Consider the following 13,962-nt stretch of genomic DNA (forward strand, 5'->3'; position numbering starts at 1 on the left):
GAAATGTTAACAATAGAGTGCACTTACTATTTTAAGGGTTTGCCAGTTCTGTGGGAACAGGGAAATATTACATACAGAGGTCTGACCTAGGGATTAAATTACCAATTCATTCCACCTTCCTTCCAGGGTTCTGGTGACAATGAACTTGCCAAGTTTCAACCACAAGACCATATGTTTGCTAGGTCACGTGGGGAAGGGTGGTTTATCCTGATTGTTTGTATAACATTCTTAGTGCAGTTCTTCATTTGTTACACTGGCCCAAATGCAATCTTTCAGGGCGCTTCATGGAGCATGAAAGTGTAAAACTACTCTAAATGCAAGTGACTTTTAAAACAGGAGAACCCTAAGCTCACCTCCTCCCATGCAGACCTGGCTGGCAATCACCTTGGACCCCATAGAGGGGTGTCCATGCCAACTACAGTCCTGAGCCTTTCTAAAGTCTTAAAAAACCTTCTGAAATATGGAAGGAATATTCACGTGTACTGATGACAGCTTTAATATTTAATGTAATCTAATTATTCTAATTATTTGGAAGGTGGTGTTCAGTGCCCTAATTCAAACTAGGTCATTTGACCAATCAGACTACCCATTCTCTGAGCATACAGAGTAACGAATTAAACATTGAACTCTTCCCTTCAGTGCTTCTCTCTCACAGTGACAAATAATATGCTCAATCCATTCATTAAACCATGGACTCATTATAGCAGCGGTTCTCAACCTGTGGGTCACGACCCCTTTGGGGGTCGAACAACCCTTTCACAGGGGTCGCCTAAGACCATCGGAAAACACATATATAATTACATATTGGTTTTGTGATTAATCACTATGCTTTAATTATGTTCAATTTGTAACAATGAAATTGGGGGTCACCACAACATGAGGAACTATATTAAAGGGTCGTGGCATTAGGAAGGTTGAGAACCACTGCATTACAGTATCCAGATTCCCAATTACTGTTTGCTAAGTCATAAGTCAGCCCACCAGGTGAGGCTTCCTACTCTTCAGATTCATCTCTCTCTCTCTCTCTCTCTCTCTCTCTCTCTCCACATACTCTATGCTTCATCCATACAGACTTTGCAATTCCCAAAATGTACATTCTGTTTCACGTTTGTGCCTTTTTCCACGCTGTTCTCTGCCTTGAGCATCCTCTCCAGAGCCTCAAGCCTAGCTCAACTCTCATTCATCAGGAAAGGTCCTACTCATGCTTCAAAACTCATAGCAGGCATTATCTCCTTGGCAAAGCCTTTCCAAATTCCCATTAGATAATAGACCCCTCTACCCCTGTGTCCTCAATACTCCTCCATGAGTATTATTAGTTGTGACCCCCAAAAGGCTGCAAACTTTGTAGGAGAGAGGTGTTTCTCCAAGAGTTTGGCACAAGGTAGACCTCCAAAAATCTTGTGGGGCCCATGAATGCAGGAAGTCTCGGTCCCCTGCTTTGAATATTTCCTAATACAAAAAGACTGGGAAGGGAGGTTTTTCCTTGGGACAAATGGGCGTGGACTATGAAAATGTTATGTAAGATTAATCAAATGCTGCACTGTTTCCTTCAGGAGCAGTCCAGGTGCACAGTTCAGGAGCAGAGCTTCCCTTGCAGGTGGATGCAGGCCAGTGGAGGGGGCTGTGAGGATCAGCTTCCTTAGGGATGGACTTAGCTTGTTCCCTGAGCTCTACACCAACTGGGACAGGTAAGGTTATTTATTATGAACTTTTCTTTGTGCCATAGCAACCTCCATGTTCACCCTGATCACTGAAAGTCAGCTTCTTTTCTCCCTCTTCCTATTGGTAAGAATCTTTCGACTGTAACTAAACTAACAGGCTTGGGTTGAATACAGGTGAAATTGGTGAGACCTCAGCTGTTGAAACAGAATGATATTAAATGCTGTTGGTGATGAAGGGGCTGACAAGTTCACTGAAGAAGAGACAGAGGAGAATAAAATATGAGTCTTCATGCATAGGTGCAGATCAAAAATAAAAAATGATCTAAAGTTGTGGCTAAGAATAGACAATAAATAATGATATGGTCATGAGAATTAGCTAATCCCAGGGGGGAGGGAGGGAGGGAAAGAGAGAGATCCAAGAGGTAAGAATTGCTTACAAGCATGGTGTTCCATTTCTGGTTTCCAGATGGTGATGTTTTTTGTGTGAGGATGTCACTGAGAACAATGTTCAGAATGCCATAATTACAGTGGTATCTTGGTACTTCAACTTTAACAGATATACATTGTCAAGCAATGAAATACACCAAATACTAATGAAATTGAATGTTCCAATCTGACAATAGAACCTATTTATACAATTGCTTTAAATATATAAATATATACATACATATACACATGTATTATATACATGTGTATATGTATGTGTGTCTATTTGTCTGTCTGCATCCCTGTATGATAAAAGCAATTATATTTTCAGAAAACACTTTTTTGAAGTCAGCCCAGGGCTCCCTCTCACTTCTCCTAGTTCTGATGTGAGGCTGGCTTGTTTTAATCAGAGTTACTGGGGAACTGTCAGGAGAGAGGGAAATGGTGCTCTAGTAATTTTCTAACCCTGGTTGACAATAGCAGCTAAATAACAACTTTACTGGACCACTTCCCCAACTCCTCCAAGACAAAAATCAAGAAGTGAGGGAGTTTGAGAGAAAAGATTTTTTTTCCAGAAAAGTGTAGTAGGGCTGCCTTTTCATTCCTTTTGGATACTTCTCCACTAAATAATAGTGATAAATGAAATAAGGGGGAACACTCTGCCTTCTGCAGTAACAGTAAAGAAAGAACTAGAGAGAGACACATTGTGGTATGTCCATATAATGGACTACTATGTGGCCAGTAAACAGTAAGTCAGATTTATATGCTGGGACATGGCATGAAATCTAGCAGGTGTTCATAAGAATCCTGGAGAATAATGATTGGGAATGATTATAAGAACTTCACAAGGTTGAGAAGGTGGCAGAAAGTTATCACTTTGTTTTATATACATTGTAAAGTTTAAAATGCTTACAATGAGTCAAACTGACATGTTTTTATATAAAGAAAGAATGACTGAAGGAGGGAATGTCAATGAGAGAATGAGAAAAGAGAATGAAGAAATCAGGGCAGATTCCAAGAAGCTCTTTTACAAGTACAGATGGGACTAATGATTTTCTGTTTCATGTTATAAGATGCCAAAGATATTGTGTTAAGCAAAGAAATAATCTATATATTTTGAATTATCTTCAATAAATTATGTTGCTAATATAATACTAAGTTCCTAATTAAGCTTTTAGCAAATTTAATATAATATTAATAAAAAGGGGAAAGAAAGGGAGTACATTTGGGAACCTAGTTTAATTTAAAAAACAAAAGAAGGAAAAAAGAGCTGGACTCCCAGAATCATAGAGCACACAGAGCAGATTGGAAAAGTTTCAGGGAATCTCAAGAGCTGGGCAAGGAGAGAGAAGGGCCAGGTGACTAATAATAAAAACTCTCTTATAAACATAATCTATATATATAAAAGCCAAGTGACAAGAATGGCTGGAACAACTGGTCATTATGAAGTGCACAGTGTTGGCCAATGGGCCCAATCGGGGCCCCAATAGGCCCCCCACCACTGCCCACGGCCCCTCCCCCGAGCCATCCCTGCCCTTGATCAGCCCTCCCAACCCCCATCGGGGGTGGGGCCACTGCCTGAAGCCCTTCCCCCAGGCAGGCCCCGCCCCCTATTGGCCCCCCCCACCCTGAGCGGGGGCAGGGTCAGCTGGCCAACCACCCACGTCTCCTCCCCCCAACCCACCAGCCCGGCCCTAATTGGCTCCCATTGAGGCAGGCTGGTCAGACCACACCCTGTGCACAAATTTGTGCACCGGCCTCTAGTATTTTATAATGTACATTATATTTTATCACCTTGGTGTCTTATAGGGTATTTAGATAGTTTTTTGTTATATGTTTATGGGTTCTAGAAAATAAATATTGAAAATATTTTCAGAGAAGAGAATTAATATATCAAACCTTAGCCTTTTCAAATAAAAAGTCTACCCAAATTATATGATCTTATTTGTTTTCTACTTCTTTGTTTCCATGATGCCTATAAAGTTCAATTATGCCTCTCCCTATATAAGTTAAGACACCCTGGACAGCCTTCAAACCTTACCGAGGGAAATTTCAGGGGTGGTGGGGTGTAGTATAAGGGAGGTAAAAAATGCAGCTGAGTTAGAGATGGTAAAGCTCAGAAAAAGAAAGCAGCTTACTCTAAGTGGCACAGATAGGAGATGGTGGAGCCTAGACCTAAATCTAAGTCTGTGTCACCAAAGCAATACTCTTAAGAAAAAAATCACATTTTATATGATTAAGAGAACTACATGCTCATGTAGCTGTAAATAGAGCCTCACATACCCAGTCATACTTCCTAAAAGCACCATTTTCACAGAATCAATGTAGAAACTGCTCTGTGACAACATGTGACTGGTACCAAAGCCGCCTAACTCAGAGTTTGCTGCGAAGATGGAATTCCACACTGGAGGTGTTCACTTCACTAGATAATGGGTATACATTGGACAGAATAATGGCCCCATACCAAAGAAGTCAAACATGTTTGATATGTTACCTTATATATCAAAACGGACTTTGTAGATGACATTAAGTTAAGGATCTTGAGAAAGAGAGATTACCTGGATTCCAGGGTCCTGATTAGAGGGAGGCCCGAGATTCTGAGTCTGAGAGTGGATGTGATGATGGAAGTGGAGGATCAGAATCAGAGAGAGATTTGAAGCTGCTACAATGCTGGTTTTAAAGATGGAGGAAGGGGCTATGAGCCAAGGGATGTGAGCAGCTTCTGGAAGCTGGAAAAGGCCAGGCAATGGATTCTCCCCGAGAGCCCCTCAAAGAAATATAGCCTTGCTGGCACCTTGAGGTCAGTGAGGCCCATTTTGGATTTCTATCCTCCAAAACAATAATATAATAAATTTGTGTTGTCTTAGCTACTCAGTTTGTGGTAATTTGTTGCAGCCCAATAGGAAAAAACATACTGTAATGCGCTCTTCTACATGAACTTGATATTTCAAGCAATCAGTGTCCGTTGGGGTTAGGAATGGAATAGCCAGAGAACATTGCTGATTAAGAGGCGGAAGAATCTTACCCTTTGAGACAGCATGGAGGGACCTGGAGAGTATCATGCTAAGTGAAATAAGTCAGTCAGAGAAAGGCAAGGATCACATGATCTCACTTATATGTAGAATCTAATTAACAAAATAAACTGATGAACAGAGTGGATCCAGAGACATGGAAGCATGGGACAGAGTGTGGAATCTGGGAGGAAAGGTGGGGGCAGGGTAGATGAATGGGAGATAATCAACCATAGATCTCATATACATATATGCATAAGCTGTGGATGCAAACAGTGGGATAGTAAGGGCCTGGGACAGGGGGCAGGGGTGGGCTAGAGAGCGTTGATGGGGGAAAAAGGGGGATATATGTAATACTTTCAACAAAAAATATTTTTTAAAAAACAGAGAGATAGCAGAATCATTAATTTTATAAGGGCCTCAGTTTAATTAAAGCCTACTTTTTATATCACACTTCAGTTCAGTTTATCAGACATTTATTTCCTGAGAACAGAGTAAATGGGAATACAGTTCAGCTACCTGGGTGGCCTGGAAAACTTCCCCCAAATACCGTTCATTTGCATTCTGGAAGCATGATATACCTCAGTGTGGCAATGAGGGATTCACAGCATGCGTGGCTGCTCGGAGTCATAGCTTTTTAACCCATTTCAGGACTCAAGATTAGAGAGCTACTTCCATTTCATTAGTGTTCTACGTGGTCATATTTAACATGTTCATTGTTAAAGAGCAACTTTAGTTTTCTTATCCACTTTAATCTATTCTGTCAAGTGGGTAATCTAAGTCATAAGACTGTGCATTTCCCCCCAGAGGGATCAGTAAAGCGAGGTGGTAAAAAAAAAGGGTGTGTTTTGTTGTTGTTATTGCCAGTATAAAGCGGCTCATAAACGTAAAATATATCTTGAATTGCTCTGTTTCTAAAAAACTTTATTCACCTAGTCTTTATTATCTTCGGTTATTTTACACAGTGTTGTAACTTTTTGTGTATGACTCCATCTCTATCCAAAAAAATGAACTCCTTAATTCAGGGAGAATATCTTATTCTTATATCTACTATAGTACCTAGAAGAACGCAAGCCCAGAGATGCTGCTCAATAAATACTTATTGAGATGAAATTTAAGTGAGTACATTTGAGTTCAGATTTGAAATCCAGCCTCGATGTCCTCAGTGAGCTCTAACCAGTGGTTCTCAACCTGTGGGTCGCGACCCCTGAAAATACATCCTGCATATCAGATATTTACATTACGATTCATAACAGTAGCAAAATTACAGTTGTGAAGTAGCAACAAAAATAATTTTATGGTTGGGGGTCACCACAACATAAGGAACTGTTTTAAAGGGTCGCGGCATTAGGAAGGTTGAGAACCACTGCTAGACCTATATATTCAGACTGCCTGCACAATGATCATTGTCATCATCACTCACACAATCACCATACACCTAACAATGATTGCACCAAGTGGACAAGCGTTTCTCATGCATTATTGCAGTGATCCCTACCATAATTCTTGGAGGGAACATCCATAAAATAAGTATTTGCATTTTGCTGGTGAGACTCGTGAGTCTGGGAGCTGTGACTTGCCAGAGCTGGAACTAAGCACTTGTGGCTCCAAGTCCCAAGCAATTTATTGAGCAACCGGGTTTTTCAGTCTCAACACTCTTGACATTTGGGATTGAAACCTTGTGTGTTTATAGGGTTGGGTGATTGCTGTTTGTATTACAGTGTGTTTACTGTATTCTCCACCTTCCTATGACAACCAAAATGTCTCCAAACATTGCCAAAAGGCTCCTTAGGGTCAAAATGAGTTCCAATGGAAGATCAATGATCAAATAGCAGGCACAATGTGGTAAGTGCTGTGGGACAAGCATAAGCAAAATAAGAGTAAAATTGGGGAAGGTCTTCCCCAATAGTGAATGTAGAATTTGATTTGGATCTTTATCGTAAAAATGATTGAATTGACTGAGCAAGATTTATCGTGATGAGTGAATATCAAATATGTGTTGAGCATGCATGATGTTTTAAATTTAACTCTAAGGGGTAAAATATAATAAGCATTGTTAAATGTTTTCCTAAAATGAAACACCATCTTAACATCCATGAGGTGGAACATAGAGCCAATCTCATGATACGCACTTGGCATCCTCCTGTCTACTAACAAGTACTTAGGAAAGAATTGCCTCCCATCTATTTTGGTAGCTTACTAGCCTACCAATCAGCCACAATCATCATTTCATTGTACTGTACATAGAGTTGGTATTTTCCAGTCAGCTTCTGGCTCATTGGGAATGTTGAAAAAATACTGAACTTGATTATGTTTGGATAGGAAGGAAGGAAAGCCTACCTTTAGCTCTTGTCTCCTAGCGATGGTTCTTGGATTTATAAACTCTCTCAACAAACAAGAACCAATTTTCTGACTTAACTTGGTGGAACCAGACCAACTAGGCTAAATCTACTTCTATTCAGAATCATTAAAAAACTGAGAAAGATTCTGACATTTCTGAAAAACATGCTCTCCCTCCCTGAGTGAACCCTTTGGGAAGTGTATAGGAGCTGTTGGTATACTCTTTTTTGAACTCTGAGAATAAATATTATTGTTAGGAGTATGGATTTGGGAGTGAGATAGACCTAGTTTTGCCTGAGTCCTGGCTCTCTTCATTATGACTTGTGTGACTTTTAAAAATATCTGTGAACCTCAGTTTCATCATCTATAAAATGGGAATTAAAAATAATTCCTACTTGGAAGAATCAAGTAAGAAAATGTTGACTTGAGGGGTTTGGCACAAGTCAATAATAAATGATGGCTATCATCATCTGATTTTTGTCACCACTGTTAAGCGCAGAATTCCTAGATTGGTTCCTGAGAGTAAAGGTCTCAGATACTGGTGGTGGAGGTGGGAGAAATCCTAAAAGACAGGGACTCTCCCAGGATAGGGTGAGGGCCAGTGTGGAGGGCTATTCCAGTCCTGCTCAGTGACACTAGGAGCTCCACAGAGGAACCTCACCAGCTGTCGGAGAGAGAGAGGGGAGACTTGGTAAGGCCCTTTCCCCTCATTTCTCTTGAAGACAACCTCAGCACTTCCTCTTTAAATATGGGGGTTCCTGTGTGTTAGAATTTAGATATAATCTGAAATGCATACGGTCTTTTCCATCATTTCAAATTCTAATAATGCAGTTTATCCAAATGAAGGGTATTGCTGTCATACGTGACTCAGGAATATAGTAATTATCAGGTAGTGGTTTAGTATGATGCCCTTTACAAAGATGCATGCTGAATATGCCTGTGAAGTTTAATTTTTAACAAATAAGGTTGATAGCCCTAGCTGGTTTGGCTCAGTGGATAGAGAGTCAGCCTGTGGACTGCAGGGTCCCAGGTTCAATTCCAGTCAAGGGCACATGGCCGGGTTGTGGGCTGGATACCTAGTAGGGGGCATGCAGGAGGCAGCCAACTGATGATTCTCTCTCATCATTGATGTTTCTATCTCTCTCCCCCTCTCCCTTCCTCTCTGAAATCAATAAAAAAAATTTTTTTTAAAAATGAGGTTGATAATGTGCTTACTTGCCTGTCTAAAGTGAAACTGTCTGAATCTTCCAAATAAATACTTTATAGATACTAAAATTTCAAGGAGGGTAGGACTGACAGTTAGCCCTTACTGTCGGCCCCCTTCCTTATGTGTTCGGGAGTATGCATATATATTTATGTTTTGTTCCCTCTGAACTTTCCTGTGAATTGAGTCTCTCTATCCAGAATATCAAGTTCTGCTGTCCCCATTTCCAGTGATGGTTTGCAATGCAAATCATCGGGGCTGGTGACACACAGTATCATCACCATGGTAACCAAATGAAGACACGTTCACTGGACTTCCTCAGCAAAGGAGTTTTCAGCCCTGCACTCAGGGCTGATGCCACTGCCAACAGGTCAAAGGGCATTGAAGAAAAAGCAGAAGGGTTCACAGAAATAAAAACGCAGCTGGAACTCTTGTACCCCCTCCCCACACACACTTCCCCTGAGTCCAGTTCCTCATAACTCCAACTACTTCTAACTACTTCCTCACGGCTTCCTTTCTTCAGAGGCTGGGTAGAGAGAATCACTAAATGTCTTTATCCTCCACTTGACCATGGACTTTGGCGAGCAGACTGTCCTGGCTTTCCATGACTAACATTTAAATAAGAGCAGATGGAAACCTGGGCCACAGTGCTGTGGTCACAAGGACTTTTTAGTGTTCCCAGCTGTGATGCTCAAGGAAGCAGGAAGGTATCCAAGTTCTCTCCAGAGGCCTTTGAGAACAAGCTGCAAGGGCCACTGCTCTGCGGAGACACTTTTGTTCTACTGTAGTAATTCTCATAACGTGTTTGTTTGTTTCCCAGCCTGTGGGGGAGGGGATAGGAGTTCTCTGTTCTCATTTTCTCTCAGTTGGAATGAAAGGGCAGCGCTGGCATGTTCTGAAAGCATTTTACCTGCTGCTGTGTGACCGGGTGATTCCTGGGAAGAAAGACCATTAGCAAGAAGGTAAGCATCTAATTGTCGTGGGTTCTGGCCTGGATGGTTTCTGCACCCCATGACTCCCTGGGTAACTGCCATTAACACGGGAAGATCCGAAACACAGGGAATGGGAAGGTCTAGGTTCACAACTGTTAGCAGAGTATTTCCCCTACATCGTAACTACTGTAAGCAGGTTTCTGAGGTGAGGTGCAGAAATTGTATTTTTCTTTTCGTAACTATTCTTTGTAGTTTTGGACTTTTTTGTCGTGTTCACTGGTAACTTTTCCCCTTACAATCTGAGGGAAATCTAATCGTGGAAATCTAATCGCTAAGATGAAGTGAAAGGGTTAAATTCTTTGGTTACTAACCAATCAGTGAATTCACTGAATATAAAAACTGAGCTTGAGGTGCTGGGGCCATGTGGGATTTTTTTGGTACAGGTGGAACCTGTTATTGAAGTGACAAGTCCTTTTGAAAGAGTAGAAAAAAAGGATTCAGGGATAGGCTTACCAGATAAATAAGAGACACCAGTTACATTTGAATTTTGGAAGAACAGCAATGTTTTTGGTATAAATATGTGGGTTTTAAGAAAATAAATGAGCATCCACTTTTATCACTATAAAAACACTCTAATTTTCTATTGAAAAACCACCTAATTATCATTGTCTTATTATACCATATTAGGAAGTGATTTGATACCGGGGCTAAAACATTAAGATAATAAACGAGTTCAGAGTTCAATGATACTTGCCTCATAATGTTAACATGAGGCTTCTTATTAGTTTCCCAACTAGATATTGAAATTGATTATGATCAGGATTTTATGTAGGATTCATGCCTGGTTGACAGTTAAGACGCCTGACTGGTGCCTGAAGAGCCTTGCTCAGAGCTTTAGCAATGTCCCCATGTGGGTGTCCTGCGTGCTGAGAGATACTGACCTCCTTGTCTCTGGAGGCTGCACCTTAGGGCCAGGCTGAAAGAACCCAGGACTGGTCACCTCCCAGATCAGGCTCCTCCAGGACTCTAGAGGGCGCCCAAGGGGAGTTGGGTGCAGAGGTGCTCTGAGTGTCCCAAACACTGGAAAGCACTGCTCACCTTCTGAGAGCATGGTCCAGGCATGGTGGGACTCTGCACAGTCACAGGTGATCTCTGTATACTTCCAAGGTAAATCAGGCACGTTCATGAATGTTTTAGGAAGAAGACAAATGATACAGAGAAAATGAGCATTTTTTTCCTTACAATATTTGTAATTTTACTGCAGAGTACAAAAGAAAATATTTTAAAGAGTCTATTTGTCTTTCATGACACTGACATCTTTAAACCAGAACACGTTAGTCACCTTGTAAAATGTCCCTCAATTTGGACTTACTAGATAATTCTTTATGATTGGATACAGCTTATGCATTTTGGGGTAGGAATAGCTCAGAAACAAGGAGGCATCCTTCTCAGTGCATCATGTTAGGAGGAACACACTGTCGTATGTCCCACCCAAGATGTGAATACGGACACTTGGTTAAGATGTTATCTGCTGAATTTCTCCACTGCGAAGTTACTCTTTTCCCTCTGTGTTTCTTAGGTGGGTGACATCTCTGATGTCAGAGGAGTAAAAAATAGTGCCGTCGGAAAGGGGACTTAGACATAGTAGCTGGCTTAAATCTTGATTTCTTCTCCTCACTACCAGATATATTTCTTTGTGTTCTTGGACAGAACCATTAAGATCCTTTGCTATTGGACTGAAATACGATGTAATTTTTTATTGTATGACAATATATTTTTAAACTTCAGATTTGCACACCTGAAGATCTTAAAGTGAATTGCTTGACCCATCATTGTTTGTTTATTTTTTAAAATTTATTAAATTTATTGGGGCGACATAGGATAATACAATTATATAGGTATCAAGTGTACAATCCTATAATATCTCCATACTGTATTGTGTGTTCACCACCCCAACTTAAGTCTCCTTTGATCATTATATTTCCCTTTTACCCTCTTCTATCTCCCTCCACCCCTTTCCCTCTGGTAATCACCATACTGTTGTCTGTGTCTATGCGTTGTTCTGTCTTTGTTTAATCCCTTCACCTTTTTTACCCAACCTCCAACCCCTTCCCCTGATCACTCATTTTCTAAAGGTATTAGGAAGGGTATATGAAAGGGATGTGTAATAGAGCTCAACTAAAAGTATTCTCAAGAGAAATCACCATCTGCATTGGTCAGGGTACTCCAGAGAAATTAAATAGAATCTATCTATATCCATATCCATATCCATATCCATATCCATATCCATATCCATATCTATATCTATATCCATACCCATCTATTATCTCTATCTCTATCTCTATCTCTATCTCTATCTCTAATCTATATCTATATCATCTATATCTATAGAAGGAGGGAGAAAGGCAGAGAGAAAGGGGGAGAGATATAAATATCTATATCTATATCTATTTATTTGTCTATAGATTTATTATAAGGAAGTTGTTCACACAATTATGAGACATGAGCAGTTTCATGATCTGCCATCTGTAAGCTGGAAACCCAGGAAAGCTGGTGGTGTAGTTCTAGTGTGAGTCCACAGCTTGAGAACCAGTTTTAAAGAACCAGGTGTAAATCCCAGTTCCAGAGCATAGAGAGACTAACATCCCAACTCACTCAGAGAGGCAGAGCAAAGGGAATTTTTCCTTCACCTTGTTCTTCTGTTCAGGCCTCGACAAGTTGAATGATGCCCATCCACGAGGTGAGCAATCTGTGTTACTCAGGCTACTGAGTCAAATGCTACTCTCTTCTGGAAACACCATCAGAGACACACCCAGAAACAATGAATAGCCAGATATCTGGGCACCCCGTAGCCCAGTCAAGTGGATACATAAAATTAATCATCACACCGTCGGTTAAGATGACTTGTGATTTCAGTAAGCTAACACTGAAGAACATCTGTTTAATTGTTGCAAAACCACTACTTAATAGCCCTTGGGTAAAATTTATGCTATAATTGCTCACATGCATTTTAATCCCCTTATCTGGAACGTTTGCCTACCCATTATCTCATCTTCAAGAGCCGGAGCCAATACTTCCCCTTCCAAGAAGCCTTTTTTATGCCCCTGAATGAACATTTTCCTCCTTTAATATTTGAGAACAGTTGTTTTGTACTTCTCCCAAAATGCATATTATATTCTGCTTCAACATATATAGTTAATAAGTACTATTTCTTATAACCAACTGTAAGCTCCTCAAAGTTGCTTTGTACACTGTAGATAGTAAACTATTAAATTAAGTTGAATTAGTAGATATTATGGAGCACAGGTACCTAATGCACTTTTGTGAGCAACTACTAGTACACAGTATGGTGCCTGACATGATAGAAACTACAAAGATAAGTAAGTTGCAATTCCCACCCACAGAGAGCAAAGACAGAGTCCAGGGTCAGAAGTAATCATTCATTCATTAAACAGTTGTTGCTGATTACCTATTATTATTCATGTCCTAGGCTATGTACCATGGATACAAAAATGCATAAGGCACGGTCCTGGTCCCCAAGGAGTTCCTTTGGTTGAGTGGGAAAGGCAGAAGTATAAATAAACCACTTGACTGTGAAGAATTCTACAATAAGGGTTACACAGGTTGCTGTGAGTGCCAGAAGAGGCTAAGGTGGGAGTAGAGATGGGTAAGGAGGAAAAGTTCCGTAGAGTAAGTTCTCTTTGAACTCAATGAAATGGGATTCAGTAAAGAAAAGGGCAGTGCTGCTAGGGTCATCTGTACCCCATGGGATCAGCGAGGAGGGCGCGTTTGAGAACATGTAGTTCTGTGTATCAGGAACATGGTGTGCATGAAGAGCCTGGATTGCAATGATGTGGGAACGGGGGGCCAAGGGAGATCATAGATATGAACATCCTTTCATTCTCCCTCTAGGATGAGGCGAGGCAAATGTTGAGAAGACACGAGTAGAAATGAGGAGAAAAGAGGGATTCATTGAGAAAGAAAAATTACTTTAAAGTTGGAAAGGGATTGAAACAGGGATAGCAGTCAACAAATCAGTTGATCCAACCTTACCAGCCTTGAAGGCATTTCAAGTATCCAGGAAGCTATATTATGCTTCTTGAATTAATCATTGTTTGCTTATTTTTACCCACAAAAGATGAAAACTCAAAGTCCAAGAGAACTGACTTTGGGTTCCAACTTGGGCACAACTGCCTTGCCTTTAATCCAGCTTGCTCCTAAATGGCAGGAGTGAGCACCCTTCACATATTTCATGGTGGGAGGAAGCCACCCACAGAGCAAGTCATCGCAGGCTGCTTGTTCCTCCCAGCAGAGTGTTGACAGAACACTCTCTTCCCCAGGATCTGCCTCTACTTCACTGAATCACTCGGAAATCTTTGCAAGTATTT

The 13,962-nt window shown here is 40.8% G+C and overlaps 1 protein-coding gene across 4 annotated transcripts in view; it reads left to right on the forward strand.

Annotated features, from left to right (window-relative positions):
* The first annotated feature begins 1,616 nt into the window (after positions 1–1,616).
* ITPRID1 (ITPR interacting domain containing 1) overlaps positions 1,617–13,962 on the forward strand; it is a 66,997-nt gene continuing 54,651 nt past the window's right edge. For 2 of the 4 annotated variants that reach the window (XM_070424532.1, XM_070424530.1), the window contains exon 1: positions 9,485–9,604. The gene's annotated coding sequence lies outside the window, so the exon portion shown is untranslated. Of the gene's footprint in view, positions 1,689–9,484; positions 9,605–13,962 lie in introns of those variants that run through there. The other 2 variants (XM_070424533.1, XM_070424534.1) reach the window with 2 other exon arrangements.

The sequence above is a fragment of the Myotis yumanensis genome, unplaced genomic scaffold (genome assembly GCF_028538775.1).
Source record: "Myotis yumanensis isolate MYYU_CA2020_CCGP unplaced genomic scaffold, mMyoYum1.0.hap1 SCAF_9, whole genome shotgun sequence".
Lineage (NCBI taxonomy): Eukaryota > Metazoa > Chordata > Mammalia > Chiroptera > Vespertilionidae > Myotis > Myotis yumanensis.